We start from the raw sequence: 15,058 nt of genomic DNA on the forward strand, positions 1-15,058 counted from the left end.
TGTACATGTGAATGGATTAAGTGGAAACTGTACAGCAAACAAAGATGATTGTGGTATTTTGAAGATTTAGTTAGACTATCACAGTCGTTCAGCTGCCAGTTATCAAATGAAAATCATTACAAATCATAGATCACTATCACAGACTAATGTTTAAAGATTATGATTTGGCAAGGTACTATCACAAACTTAAAAAATGCCAAATGGAGTCTTCATACAAGGATCAACCATGATCAATTCTATGTTTCCACCACACAACAATCCATTGTGAGACAACTTAGTCAGTCGGGGAAAATGTAAATTATAACATTCCCGGTTTCCCTGTAAACATTTCATGAATAAAGATTGACCTTTGCTTTATTTTGTTACATTTTCTCATGCTGAGCTTAATACTGTGCTTATGTGGAAAATAAGTAGCAAGGAGAACATAGTGCTTTAACCTCTCTCTGATATATTGCTTGTGACAAGACTTGTATAGTTTAGCCAGCAGTGCAGAACTTAATGTGAAATATAAGTAGAAATATCACTTTTCCCCAAGAGGCTTTCAGTGTAATGCGTGCCCATGGGGTCTCTATTACCTCTCAGTAGTAAATTGTCCCAAGTGCTAACATTTGAGCTTATCATAACATTTTAATATCAATTTATACTATCTAAAGGACTAGCCTGCTGCAAAACCTCTATGCCAAAAATCTGTCTTAGGCATTATCACTATCGATATTATACGGACATTGTGTGAGAAGTGATATTTGTGAGTAGGACTCTCTAAAATGAGATTCCACATGAAGTAATATTTACATGCAATACTAATTGAAGCAGTCATGTTGATTACACTTATTTTCATTCTATGAGATTATCCATGCAGGAGAGTTGTCAAATTAGCATATACTGTATTAGGATTGCTATGCAGACAATTTAGCATAAATTAGTGTTCCAATTCAAAAATTCATTCCAATACCAATTAAAATCCCACAGTGATAGACAGCCATTAATCAATAATAGTTATGTTTTTTAACTGAAAATCAATAAGGTCTGAAAGGTCTCTATACCTTCTCCCTCGATCATCCAGGGACCCAGGTAGATGAGGTGAGGCAGGTGAGGCAAAGGTTCACTTGCACCTCCTCCAACCTCATCTACTGTGTCTGTTGTCCTCGGTGTGGACTCCTATATATTGGCGAGACCAAGCACAGGCTCGGTGATCGTTTTGCTGAACACCTCTGCTCAGTCCATCTTTGCCTACTCAATCTCCAAGTTGCCAAACATTTTTAACTTCCCTTCCCATTCCCATACTGACATTTCTGTCCTGGGCCACAGACAAATTGGAGGAACAGCACCTCATATTCCACTTGGGCAGCTTACTAATTTCAAGTAACCCTTGCATTCCCTCTCTCTCTGTCCACACCGTAGTCATCCTGCTAGTTTCACTGTTCGTATCCCATCGTTATCACCACTTCTACAGCCAACAATGAACCATTGTGGGCTCCACCTTTCTCTGGTCATTGGTGCCGGCTCTGATTTGGTCTGTACCTTTTCACACCTCTAGTTTCCCTTCCCCCTGACTCTCAGTCTGAAGAAGAGCCTTAATCCAAAACATCACCTATTCCTTTTCTCCAGAGATGCTGCCTGACCCACTGAGTTACTCCAGCATTTTGCTTAAATTGATTGTCCACCTTGTTTCTATTCTCTATTACCAATTTATTTGAAAGCTGATTATCTGTTACACGTCCTTTGGTAACATGCCATCAACATTTCCCATCTCTTGGATGGCATGCTCTGATAGACAGCCTGAGGTCAGAAAGTACAGAAGTACTATACAGAAGCTGTATATATGTAAATATGAATGAAAACATTATACATTTCTCCCAACTTTGAATCATAGTGTGCGATTTCATAATGTTTTTATCCGTAATGAAGAATATTCAATATGTATACAACTGTAATTTGATAGAAAACTTGCTGATAAATTTACATATGCCAAAGTGTCTCAAGTGAATCAAATTGAACAAAGCAGAGACTGGCTCCAACCAATTTGCAGTTGTTCATTTTAGTTCTCTGCAAGGACAGGGACGGATTATAAATCTACCATCAGGAATCCTATCTCAACTCTTCCAGGCTTCTGATTTTAATAGAGGCATACTGAGGGCAGGGTAATATATATCTCTGAAGGAGATCATTAGTTACTGAAATATTTTAATGAAGCTACACTTATCTTACTTTTAACGCCAGTTAAAGGCAGAGTTTCTGGACTTTGGGAAACCTGATAACTACAGGGAGGCAAGTGGAATCAGATCTATGAGATCGGTGCCTGTACAGCTGTGTGTTAGCCAGCAGGAGCTGGTGCATCCTGCCTGGCCCTGTCTATAGCCAGCTGGCCCATCAGCCAAACTAACTGAGGCCATGAAACTCATGCAAACATTTTAAATTAAGCCCTTTTGTTAAATTTGGCTGAACTTCTAAGAAATACTTACCTCCAAGTTTCCTGGCTGCTAAAACTCTCCCCACGTTCCTTCCTATCTGTTAATATTGGGGCATTTAACACATATTATTTCTTGTGTAGGTGGGCCAGATTAATGTCCTGTGTCCAAGAGGGTAAGCAATGACATTTTAATGAGGTTAGGTTGATAATTCGCTCTGATTATCGAAAATAACACCACAAGTGCAAATATCCTTAAATGACTTGCAAAAGGAACAGATGAAAAGCATTTCAAGTGAAATTTTCATCTGAGTGCAAAGGTCTGTTCTAACTTATTCGATTCAAGGTCAAGGGACATTGTTTTTGAACACACTTGCTTTAAAAATTTGGCAACTTGAGGGCTTTCTCCATCTATCAAGATGTAGAGAATGTAATGTTTCTGTTTACCGAATTTAAGCACAGCCAATCTATCTTGACTTTTTATCGGTGGTTTTCCTGCAGATGTAGATATTATGACTTGCCAACACGCAACTGTTTTCCAATAGGCAATTTTTTTTTCCATTAACCCTTTTTATGTGCTCAAAAGTTTCCTATGTTGTTAGCAGCAAGAACAGTGTCATATTCAAACACAAGATTCGTATCTTTCACCTGTGCTTCATTTGCAATTTATTTTACTGATGGATCTGTAACCTAAAAAAAAAATAGAGCAAGGAGATGAGCCAACAACTTATAGGCTTGACATGATTACAGCTACTTTGCCTGACTGCATGATTTCCTCTCGGAAAAAACTGTTGTCTGAGTGAAATTCCCAGTGTGGTCTGGAGACAGACCCCTCAAGATTAATGCTCACAAGCTGTCAGCTTTGATGAATTAGTTCTCAGAGTTCATTTTATGTTTGAGCCACAACTTCAAAGTATTTTCGTTACATTTGTGAATATAATATTTTTTTATCAGGCTACCCAGGCCATGTGTCAAATCTGTCACCAATCATAACAACATTAAATCTTTATTAACGTGGGCTTTCTTTGTCAGAAAGCCTTTTTATGCATCTTATGAAAATAACATTTCAAATTGAAGCTAAATATTATCACACTGTCCCTTGGAAAAAAAAAAAACATGGTTAACTAATAGAATAGAAAAAAATAAAAGGTGAATGGACATAGCGTAGCAAGAAATTTGTCCCGATATTTACAGAAGGCAAGCAGGAAGCAGGCAGAAGGTGTAGCGGCTGGGAAATTTACCGGCAGTTCCTGATTTAACTTCTTGGCTCCATGCAACTTGCAGCTGTAGTTGTTTGACTGGGAGTTCAGCAGTGCCAGGCTATGGACAATGAGTAGAGAACAGGCATGCGGGGAGGGGGGTAACAATGCTTGTGGGGTGTTGAGGGCATAAGGTGGGTCTGAGATCTGGAGGGATTAATGGGGAAGCGGAAAGGCAAGCAAGGATTACAGGGGTTGTGGATGGCAGCTCCGGAGTGCCTTGTTGTCGCAGTGGTCCAACTGCAGGGAGGTTAACATCTCATGCCCTGGGAGGTGAGCTCCACCTCCTGACCCACAAGCATTGCTGATAGAAACTTACCCTTGGAATTTGCAGGATAACCTTGTCAGCAAAACTAAAATGTGGAGTATGCAATCTTGTTAAGGTATTACAATCCCAGGCCTGATTTAGGAGACCGGGTTAATTGCTTCCTCTCCAATATACTTCCTTTTGAGACTGAACAAGATTTTTTGGGATTGAGTTGGTTTTAAGATTTACCATTTTTAAAATTCTAATTCCCAAAGCCTGTTTTCACCCCCCTCCCCACCTGCTCCACCCTTCCCCACCCCCTTCTCCCCACCACCACCTTCTATCCACCTTATTCCAGCCATGAGCAACTCCAAAGTAAGGTTTCCTCACAACTTCATTGTCAATTTCCTATTTTCCTATGTTCCTGGAGAATTAATGTCTGGAGTTCCTTGCTTATTCCGCCACTGAGCTGTGTAAACTTGCTTCAGAAGTGATAGAGGCAAATATTTACATGTATAATGTTTTCCACAAGTGTTACTGGTGTCACTCCTTTGAAGACCCATGATGTTACTCTGGCTATGAAACTAAAGATATCTCATACTTCTTCCCTCTTATGTTATTTATTCCTGTCCAAATTCACAATGATGTTTGCAGGGGAGTAACAACACATGTGCTTAGTGCACAACCGAGATGGTAACGGTTTCATTTGTCATCAAGTAACATCGTGTTTAAAGATTTAAGACAATAATATAGAATTTTTAGTACAGAATTAATTGGTCTCTGTCAGGCCACTTCCAGCCACTTTGCTTCACCTATCCATCTGAGACAGTCACACTCCTGCTTCTAGCTTCCTGCAATTTGCTCATTTGATGGTTCCTTATAAATATATTCCAACAAGATTTTTACTAAAGATAGACACAAAGAACTGGAGTAGGTCAGGCAACATCTCTGAAGAAAAGGAATCGGTGACATTTTGGTTAGAACCCTTCTTCAGTCCCTTTTTCAGAAATAATTTTACTATGCTGTTTTTGCACAATATTAAGTTGCACAGCTTACCAAACTCCCTCATAACATTGAAGACAGAAGAGACTGCTTCAGAGTCAAAAAATAGTTTGCAGGTAACCTGCAAAGCATTCTAATCCAACATGACTGTTCACCTAATTTACCTCCCCTTTTTCAATTTCCCATCTCCTTCATGCCTCCCCTTCCCCCCAGTTCTACCTGCACATCTCATTCCACCTACCGTCTAGTATTCGCAAGGTTGCTTCCTGAGTTTATTACGTCTGGGTAACATAAACATTTTCCAAGTCAACTCTCTCATTCTCCAGGTTATAGGAATAGATTTCAAAATGTCAGACGTTTATAGGAGCAGAATTAGGCCATTCGGCCCATCAAGTCTACTCCGCCATTCAATCATGGCTGATCTATCTCTCCCTCCTTACCCCATTCTCTTGCCTTCTTCCCATAACCCCAGACACCTGTACTAATCAAGAATCTATCTATCTTTCCCTTAAAAATATCCGCTGACGTGACCTCTGCAGCTTTCTGTGGCAATGAATTCCACAGATTCAAATGTTCTTATTAACTGAAGTTCCATTGCTGAAGTAGCTCCTAATGCCAGATGATCTCAGAAAGTTGTTGTTCATTAGAGGTAAATGTTGTGATGAATTTCAAGAAAGTGCTCCACATTTAACCTGGTGCCCATTTTAACAATTTCAGTGTTAGTTTGTGTGCACCTCATACATTGTGTGCACCTCATACCAATCTTCCAATTCCACTTATTATTCTAAATTATGTTATTCTTTATCAGGCCCCGGGAAATGATTGCAGTCAGAGATGAAAACAAATTGGTGTTTTCCTATTAATAATCTCTGCCAATGGCGACACTGCACTTTTGCCAGCAACTGCTGTTTAAATGTAGTGTTTTGTTTGTAATTCTCCCTGGAGGTGTTATTTGCAGGATGCTATCATGTTGTACTCATTAATTTGCAGAGCCATTTCAGGTTCAGAAAATGATCATCTTCAACTTTGTAAAGGTCAGTAGTCTCAGCAACAACGGGTGAGAAAGAGAGATTGGCTTCTCGCATTGTGCTCAGTTGCTGATTCAAGCACAAATGGTGGAAAAACTCTCCCATCTTGGGAATGTTTTCATTCCCAGTTTGCTGCTCAAAATCAATTTAAACATTGCAAAATGGCAAAAACCTGCCATAAACATGAGCAATTTGGGAACATCTTATACAGTAACGTCATATGTTTAAAGAAAACGTTTGCTTCAATCTATTTCCTTCATATTTGTGAAAGAGATAACTTTTCGATAAGAGTACATCATCACATTAATTTCAACTAATTTTTTTTTTTTTTTAAGTATATTTTGTGAAAAATATAAAACTCTTTTCTGGTTTTAAGTCTCCCTAGAGATTTGCAAATGATCACAATTCACGGAAGTGCTCTGGAGACCTGGTCAATTTTGTGGGCAGTGATTAATATAGTCACCACTGAATGCATTAAAAATTAAAAATACCATACCAATTTGTAAACTTTAGCAGAATTACATTTTAAAAATAGCACAATCAAATGGAAACTCCCGGCCAAAGAAATCAATGTACAATCATAAGATCATAAGTGATCGAAGTAGAATGAAGCCATTCAGCCCATCAGTCTACGCCACCATTCAATCATTGCTGAACTATCTCTCCCTTCTAACCCCATTCTCCTGCCTTCTCCCCATAACCTCGGACACCCGTATTAATCAAGAATCTATCTATCTCTGCCTTAAATATATCCACTGACTTTGCCTCCACAGCCTTCTGTGGCCAAGAATTCCACAGATTCACCAATCAACATTCTTATATTCCAGTTAAATGCAAATTTTCTACAACTTCAAAGTTGATGTAAAAATATTCAAAGTAAACATTTTTTAAATATAAATGACAGAAATGTAATTAAATGTTGATAAACTCTGAAACTGCAGCTTTCCATTCCCAGTTTAACCCCAGATGATAATATAATCTCTTTGCACTTTCCAAAGACATAAAAGATGGATGGTTTAAAGTAACGTCTGTGATTGATTCCAGATCAAAGTGACGTAGATTTGTCACAGTAATTTGATATTGAATTTTATTCCTCTCCCTTTCCCTTTCAAAGTGCAGTTAGACAACTTAATGATGAAACAATATTTAAAAACTTCAAAATCCCGAATGCTTATCTCTTAGTCCTTGCCGGCATATTGCCTTCATTCGAAATGCCCAGCTACAGTTAGACACATTCAGTCTTGAATTAATTGGGTGACATTTGAAATAATTCTTCTTACATTGTCCATTATTTGCTTTCAGCAGTTTAAATGAGCTTCACAGCTCCAGCCATCCTGAGCTCAGGTGCTGCCTGCGTGGAGTTTGCATGTTCTCCCGGTAACCAATTTCCTCCCACATCCCAAAGAGATTGGTTACAGTTAATTGGTTACAGTAAATTTGGTGACTGATTAGTGAATTAGGGCAAAGTTAATGGCCAAGTGGGACAGAATACGTTACAGGGAAATAAGTGAAAGAATTGGACTGATTGGATTGAGCCAACATAGACATAGTGGGCTGAATGGCCTCCATTTTGTAAGGAAATATGACAGATATAAGATAAATATGGTGTCCTTATGGTTTGAATAAATAGTCTACATCTGTTGCAGTGTTAAGAGAAGGATTTATTCCAACTTTTCAACTGATATTTCACCTGTCATTTTTTTCCTATAAAACTATGCATCAAGGACAATCATGAATTCATATAATGATAACATTAAAAGCTTAATATTTTCCATATTTTTATAAACCAGTTCATATTCGTATATAATTAAATTGAGGATATATCTTTGTAGAGGATTTTTGTTATTTTGCTCTTTTTTAATCTCTGTAATCCTTCCCATGATGAAAGCACTTTCTTGGGTATTCCTCCAGGGTGGATGCTTGTAAAGTCAGATCACAATCTGTTCTGTAACCCTCCAGTTAGGCAAAAAATATTTTTTATCATACAACGGAACAGTGTGGTTGCAGATCAGTATTTACAAGCTGTGTCTAAAATGCCTAGTGGGTACAACCTACTCTAGATATTTTCTGGCAATTACAAAAATGGATTAATTCAACAGTGTACTGCAGGCCAATAAATAATTCCCCTGAGAGACAACTGCTTCAGAATTGTTCAGGCTGAAAATCTCAAGCAATATAGAGTAGGCCAAAGGGGGCTGTCCCACTTGGGCGACCTAACTGGCAAGTTTAGAAGAGTTTAGGGGAGTTTAAAAAAATGTCATGTTGGAGACCTCCTTCGACTATGTTGAAGACTAGCTTCAACTAGCTATGACTAGCTACGACTAACTTCGGGAAAATTGGACACCAAATAGTGGAGAGTGAAGACGACCTCCTTCGATCTCCTTCGCCCTCCCTTCGACTATGATGAAGACTATGTACGACTACCTTTGACTACCCTCGATTACTTACGACTAACATGCCGACCTACTACGACCTATTATGACTAAACCTACGAGTAAAAAAAGTATTGTTTTTTTTCCATAGCGACCTTTTTTTACTCGCGGTCATTTTTCAACATGTTGAAAAATACGCCGCAACCTAGCTTAGGCCTCGAGTATGCGGGGACTACTCTCAAGCATGAAGGAGAGTTACAAAGACCTCCTAGGACCTCGTGTCGACCATGCTGCGAGTATGAGTCGAGGGCAAACCCGCCGGAACTTGCGGATTAGGTCGTCCAAGTGGGACTGCCCCTTTATGCAATGAAAGCATTTACTTTGGAACATATGAAGAAAACAGATAGATTGCACGTGAAATAAGACCATGAGGGTGGTTGAATCAGCAAGAGAGGGTGTGGTGGTGGACAGCAGGTCACGTAGATTTGAGACTTTATAAGTTAGGTTTAATCATCAGAAGAAGGGAAGGGAGTGATGGGGAGCTGTTTGGTCAGTAGCTACAGTGGCTGCCTGGGGTTGTATTCAGATTGGCAAGGATTTGGAGGAGTGTCAGTCTTGCACTCAAGAGAGTGTTATGTATCAGGCTCACAAAGAGTGGTCAAAAATCAGTCAAATAGTGGATCAGGCACATTGCACTGGGGGGAGGTAATTGAGTGTACATTTATGAAAGACTGATAGGGATGTTCTAAAATATATAGTAGCAATGTTACAAAATTTTGAGATTTTAAAAATCAAGTCTGTAATTTATCCCATCAGATAAAGCATAAAAATAAGTTTAATTTTACACCTAATTCACTTTCATATCTCAAGTATTTAAAAAGTTATGGCCATTTTCATACTGGGAAATGAGCATCTTGTTCCCTATTGATTTTCTATGGACATAACAAAAAAGCTGTGATCGTGAACAGTCAAAAGCCCATAACTTTCTTAAAAATTAAGAGAACTGAATGAAATTTTCAGTTATCATAGATTGAAGCATTCTGAAACAAATATAAAATAATCTTACTTGGATGACCTGAAATTAAAGCATAAAATTAGTTAGTTACCTAATTGTAGCTAATTTCAGACTTCAATTACTAGATCTAAACATCTATCCATTTCTTAATAAATGATTAACATTTTTAAATAGCCTAAATGTCCAAATAATATTCACAAATAATTCACAATAAAACATGATTTTTAAATCTCATTTACATTAATTTATAGGCCAAATGGAAGGAATTTAGTGTTTAATTGCTGTAAATAAATGCCCATTTAAATCAGCTTTCCAGTGGGTCCCTGTGGAACGCGCTGGTTTAGAACGTTCACATTGCGGTAGATTTGTGCCCCAAATGCCGAGAAAAATACTGCGCGATATAATGGGCCCAAATTGAGCTACTCGCAATATTAAACTTAGTATAAAGGGATCTTTAGAAGCCCTTTTTAATGTAAAAATATACAACCTAACTTCTGCTATTTGCTTTATGAGACCCTGCGGTTGCTGGCTGTCGCGGGTTTAGAGATTGATTTTTAAACTACTATAACTATTATTCAAGGCCTTTAAACCTAATAATAGCTTTTGCGACGGGGTCTTCCAGCGATTTTTCGTTAATAATTAACTAGGCTGAACATTTTCGATTGGAACAGCTTAGAGAAAATCGCGTTTTAAACCCGCCCCCTCTAAACGGCGCCAAAACCGCGCACACCCTCAGCAGCAGATCTTCAACGACGCTTCAGGTAGGCTTTGCAACATACCTATATATAGATGTGAAAAATAAATCTCCTTGATGCGGTTTTACAATTCCGGTTTATACAGTTTGGGATTCCCGCTAACTAACCACACTATGGCCCATATGTGCTCTGAAGACTGCTTCTGCATGTTTTGTTTGGCCATGCGTGTTTATTGGAAAATGATGGCGTTTGTTATCAAGGAAAGTGTTTTCCACAGCTGAGCACGCCTACCCATGTTCGGGCACATCTGTGCAATAGTGCATCCATTGCACACGAAGGAACATAGTTGAATAAAAAATTAATGTGGGACATCCACCATTATTATTTATATTGAAAGCTTTTCACAGGGAATATATTTTGAGGCTCACATGGCTGAGTTTCTCAGTTATTTCCTCTTTATCTCTTCCCTATGTCTCACTGCTTGGAAGAGAGGTTGAAGTGGAATCACTCTACACAATTAAAAAGTATTTGGCTGTTGTCGAGGAACGGTCACCTGCAGGGTTTCTGACCTGCTCCTAGATGGTGGAGGTGGCCTAGCTTGATCCAGCTTGATCCAACCACCATAGGCACAATGGATCAAATAGCCTCCTTATGTTGCCATTTGTTTTTACGGTATGATTTATCTAATATGTGCAGATGCAAACCATCTTGAACAGCTGTTTTAGCAATGATTTTATATTTTTTTAAGCAGTGCTTCCTATGTCATCTTGAACATGTTAGACTGCCTGAAATGTATAAACAAATGAACTACTTAATATTTCTATCACCATTTGTAATAGTGTTATGTGCATCTCCAAGTGGCCTGATCTGTATTCTGAATTTTCATTTATTACTTATGTGTTTGTTGAGTTTCTTTCTATATTCCTGATAATTTAATATTTTCCTTTCTCTTCCTTGTTCTTCCAAATTCCCTTTCTGAAAATGTATATGCACTCTTTATCATTATTTCTTCTCTTGTTTAGGTACTCTTGAAATGTCAGCTAGGTAACTACCAACAATGATACGCTAATCTGATCCAACCCAGATACAACTGGGTGGCACAGTGGCGCAGCTGGTAGAGTCGCTGCCTCACGGAGTCAGAGACCCGGGTTCGATCCTGACCTCGGGTGCTGCCCATATGGAGTTTGCACATTTCCTCTGTAAAATGACCGTGTGGGTTTCCTCTGGGTGCTCTGGTTTCCTCCCACATCCCAAACATGGCTGGGTTTGTAAGTTAATTGGTTTCTGTAAAATTACCCCTAGTGTGTAGACAGCGGATAGGAAAGCTGGATAACACAGAACTAGTGTGAATGGGTGAATAATGGTTGGCACAGACACTGTGGGCCGAAGGGCTTGTTTGCATACTGCATCTCTAAACTAAACTAAAGCTGCCACATTATTAAGCCAGAACAGTAAATAACCCTAATTTCATTTGTATAATAAGTTCAAACTCGATAACATCAGTTTAACAATTTAACTCATATTGTATTTATATATTTTATAAAGTTCTGAGTTTGGAGACAGTTGTAGTTACAGTTGTATAGTGCAACATGTTTAACACGCATCTATAATATCACCAAGCATTATACTTATTCTAGTAAATTTATGTTCTCCATATTGTCATTTGTAATTGTAATAAAATACGACAATCCTTCAATAGAGCCCCTTTCTTCTCAGTTCCTACAATCTGGACTGAATTACAGGTTTATACGGATTGACACGAGAGAATTAGAAAGTAATGATAATATTAAGAAAGGACCCAGAAATCCTGGAAGCACTTAGTAGGTCAGTTAGCATCTGTAAAAAGATATGAAAACTTCATCAAAAATTTAAGATATTACAGATGAGTAACATTTAAAAGTGGAATAGAAATGTATATATGCACACAGACATGCAGTTAAGGAGCCACTATCCACAGACAAGTGTTGGGTCCCAATACTTCAGTAGAACTACTATTGGAACAACTATGTACATTTTCAATAGTTTAAGATTGGATAGGAAAGAAAACCATGTTTCCTCAAGAAATAGTAGACTGAGGTAGTGCATAGATCACCTATGGGCTATAGGCTGAGAAATTGCTTTATTACACGCTTGTGCCTTTAAAACAACATTGTTGGTCATAACAAAGCTACTTGTAAAAGTCCCATAAAGATTATGAATTTCAATTGGGAGGGTCACAGGACATATTTATTTGGTTTTCCTGGTAAATCCATACTGCATCACTTACAGTGCACCAGGCTCTGTTGATATATTGGCAGATCTCTCAGCTGACGACATTTAGCCTTGCAGCTATGATCTTGGCAGCCAATTCGAAGGGGACATATCAATGTACAAGTCACAATATTTCAGCTACAAAAAATGTTGATATTTAACATGGTGAGAGGAAATGACAGCAGAGTGCCCTAGAATATGGGCAAGTTGTTTGAGTTCTGTTGAACTCTATGCACAATGTTAAGTCATTTTTCCCACAGATGCTGTTGATCTGCTTTGTTTTTCCAACATTTTCCGATTTTATTGCTGTTTTCCAGCATTTAGAAAAATATATAAATTACTGATACCATGGAGACTTCCCATGGCTACAGGCTAGTAGTTGTCAGAGAGGTCAATCTGTAACTATTCATACTGCATGAGTGCAAACACACAATCCATGCATTTCCCAGAAGCCTGCAAAGCATTGTTGTCCTTTAACCTCTTTGCTGAATGTCCATGAAAGCCTTTGAGGTCTTCTCTCCTTCTGTATGGAGTTTCAGGAACTTCCTAAAGGGCCTGTCCCACTTGGACGACCTAATCCACGAGTTTAGAAGACCCTAGATGAGTTGAAAAAAATGTCAAGGTTGTGTTGACTCGCCAAAGTAAAAGACTTCCTACGACCTCCTACTACTATGTCTATGACATCCTACGACTATGTCTACGATTCAGTCGTCCACACCTAAGACCAACTACGACTAGCTACGATTGGAAAATGATCACATGATAAAATGATGTCATGTTTGCATTTTTTTTCTCGGGCCAGTTACCGACCTGCGACTATCCACGACTATCATCACGACCTACTACGACCTACCTACGAATAAAATGTATCCATTTTTTCCATGCCGACCTTTTTTTTACTTGTGAACATATTTTATCAGGCTGGAAAAAAAGCCACGACCTACTTGAGGCCACGAGTACGCGGAGACCAATCACGAGCATGAGAAAGAGTTACGAAGACCCCCTACGACCTTGTGGTGACCATGCTGCGAGTATGCATCAAGGGTAAACTCGGCAGAGGTTCAATTAGATCGTGAAGGTGGGACAGGGGCTTTAAGCAGCAGTGAGCAGCAGTCTAAGATATGGAACGATCCTTATGTTTGGAAGCTGAGAGTGACCTGCATTAACAAGAAAGTCCAGCCACACTTATGAGGGTCTGCTTGATGTCACGGGAAGGCCCAGATCTCAGTGAATGTACATTGAGCATTGACCCTTTAAATAGTACTGTGTTTGTAGAAATTGGGTGAGTACAACTCAGCTATTCGCGAGTAAATAAGAACCAGTTGAATGCAACACTGCGAAAGGATTTGGGGCATAGGGCTATTGTTGACCTCACCCAGGACCAATTTGTGCTGGAAATAGTTTAGTTCAGAGATACAGCGTGGAAACAGGCCCTTCGGCTCACCGGGTCCGCGCTGACCAGCGATTCCCGCACATTAACACTATCCTACACCCACTGGGGACAATTTTTACATTTACCAAGCCAATTAACCTACAAACCTGTATGTCTTTGGAGTGTGGGAGGAAACCCGAAGATCTCGGAGTAAACCCACACAGGTCACGGGGAGAACATACACATTCCGTACAGATCACGCTCGTAGTCAGGATCGAATCCGGGTCTCCAGCGCTGCATTCCCTGTACGGCAGCAACTCTACCGTTGCGCTACCGTGATCACACAGAAGACGCTACAAAAAATTCAGAAATCAAATCTCGTCTATGAAGTCACCCACAAATGAGCACCGTGTTATTGTATCCCCGGCTATGCCAATTTCCAAGTGCTTTGCACTGTATCTGTCTGGAGTTGTGTAAGGGATTTCTCAGCTTGAAACAGACTACAAAAACAGAACAGAAGAAGCAAAAATAATTTAGGTTTTAGCGTGTCAGATGGGTATGTTTATTTTCAATTAGTTGCTTTAAACAGTATGTTTTTATAATACAATAAATGTTAATGTCAGAGGTTTATATTGGAACTGGTGCAGCAGCTCGCATAACTTAGCCAGTTTAGGACTGAGATGAGGCAAAACTTTTTCAGCCAGAGAGTTGTGAATCTGTGGAATTCTCTACCACGGAAGGCAGTGGAGGCCAATTCACTGGATGTATTCAAGAGAGAGTTAGATATAGCTTATAGGGCTAACTGAATCAAGGGATATGGGGAGAAAGCTGGAACAGGGTACTGATTCTGGGTGATCAGCCATGATCATATTGAATGGCGGTCCTGGCTCGAAGGGCCGAATGGCTTACTCCTGCACCTATTTTCTATGTCTTTTCCAGGTTTGTGGTCAGTCACCCTCTATAAATAGAAATGTTTTGAGGTGCACGTATCTTTCTTGATGTGTTACAAATTCTATCTAAACATCGATTGATTATTGTGCTGGGATGGAGAAATCATAATGTGCTTCCATTGTTTTGATAATCATAGTAACATGGCGCAGTTACCCACAGAGGAAGACCATTGAGTCTGTACTGTTTCCTAGAAAATGTATCTTGTCAATCCCATTCCTTTGCTCCAACCCACAGGCATCTGCAGTTCCAGCTTACACACTCCACAGACATTTTTCTCTTAAGTACCCTTTCTATTTGTTTAAGAAGGAACTGCAGATGCTGGAAAATCGAAGGTAGACAAAAGTGCTGGAGAAACTCAGCGGGTGCAGCAGCATCTATGGAGCGAAGGAGCAGTTTGATTTTGGCCCGAAACGTTGCCTATTTCCTTTGCTCCACTGATGCTGCTGCACCCGCTGAGTTT

The 15,058-nt window shown here is 39.3% G+C and overlaps 1 protein-coding gene across 2 annotated transcripts in view; it reads left to right on the forward strand.

The window, feature by feature from the left end:
* Positions 1 to 15,058, forward strand: part of adam12 (ADAM metallopeptidase domain 12) — a 332,398-nt gene that overhangs the window by 257,837 nt on the left and 59,503 nt on the right. The gene's annotated exons all lie outside the window — the stretch shown is intronic.

The sequence above is a fragment of the Amblyraja radiata genome, chromosome 15, assembly GCF_010909765.2.
Source record: "Amblyraja radiata isolate CabotCenter1 chromosome 15, sAmbRad1.1.pri, whole genome shotgun sequence".
In the NCBI taxonomy this organism is placed as follows: domain Eukaryota; kingdom Metazoa; phylum Chordata; class Chondrichthyes; order Rajiformes; family Rajidae; genus Amblyraja; species Amblyraja radiata.